Here is a 1,213-nt window from a genome sequence, read left to right on the forward strand (position 1 = left end):
GAACCCGCCACCTTAGGTGTATGTGGCTGGCGCCTTAGCCACTTGAGCCACAGGCGCCGAGCCAGGAAAGCTTATTAATGTAACACTTAGTAGGTCTAGATCAGGCATCCTCAAACTATGGCCCGCGGGCCACATGCGGCCTGCCTAGGACATTTATCCGGCCGCCGGGTGTTTTTGCCGCTGCTGCTGGTCCTGCTTAGCAGCCATCTTGTCCTGGGGCCCGCAGTCTGGCTCTCCAATGGTCTGAGGGATAGTGAACTGGGCCCCTGTTTAAAAAGTTTGAGGACCCCTGCTCTAGACTCTTTGAAAAGCTGTCTTCAGAGTTGCTATCAGTTTTTCTCTCACTTATTCTACACCTGCACCCGTGCTACTTAATGTGACTAGAGAAAAACACGGAGCCATCCTCATTGTTAATACTTCTTACAATGTGACTCTGTCTCACACACACACACACAAATACTTGCTCTAATTTCTTTTTTGGAGACAGAGTCTCACTCTACTGTCCAGGCTTAGAGTGCCATGGTATCATCCTAGCTCACAGCAACTTCAAACTCCTAGGTTCAGGCAATCCTTTTGCCTCAGCCTCCTGAGTAGCTGGGACTATAGGCACCCACCACAAGAGTCAGTTAATTTTTCTATTTTTAGTAGAGATGTCTCATTTTTGCTCAGGCTGGTCTCAAACTCCTAAGCTCAAGAGATCCTCTTGCCTCAGCCTCCCAGAGTGCTAGGATTACAGCCACCACATCTATCCTTAAACTTGCTCCACTTTTTACCACAAAAATCCTCTCAACCCCATGCTTTCCTTCATTTATCTGCTTGTTAGAGTAAGGTTCCTTGAAAGAACTGTGAGAATTGTCTGTACTTATTGTCATTAGTTCTTTTACTTTCTATTATCTCTCAATACACTACAATTTAGACACACCCCTCCCTCAACTAATCTCCCAAAACTATTTCTACAAGGTCATTCCACCTTACTAAACCAAGCAGTCACTTCTAGTCCTTAGGTCACATGACCTGTCAGTGACATTTGATACTGTTCATTATTCAATTTCTTCCTGGAAATACTTTCTTTTAGTTGCTTCAGGATACCTCACTGGCTATTTTTTCTTGGTCTCTTTTACTATTCCCTTCTTATTTTCCCAGCTTTAAATGTTGGAGAGTACCAGAATGCAGTCCTTGAACTGCTTTTCTTCTTCTTTTTTTTTTTTTTTTT

At 43.9% G+C, this 1,213-nt stretch overlaps 1 protein-coding gene across 1 annotated transcript in view; it reads right to left on the bottom strand.

Annotated features, from left to right (window-relative positions):
* KDM3B (lysine demethylase 3B) overlaps positions 1-1,213 on the bottom strand; it is a 93,381-nt gene that overhangs the window by 41,967 nt on the left and 50,201 nt on the right. The window lies entirely within an intron of this gene.

The sequence above is a fragment of the Otolemur garnettii genome, unplaced genomic scaffold (assembly GCF_000181295.1).
Source record: "Otolemur garnettii isolate 467f Iridium unplaced genomic scaffold, OtoGar3 scaffold00003, whole genome shotgun sequence".
Classification (NCBI taxonomy): domain Eukaryota; kingdom Metazoa; phylum Chordata; class Mammalia; order Primates; family Galagidae; genus Otolemur; species Otolemur garnettii.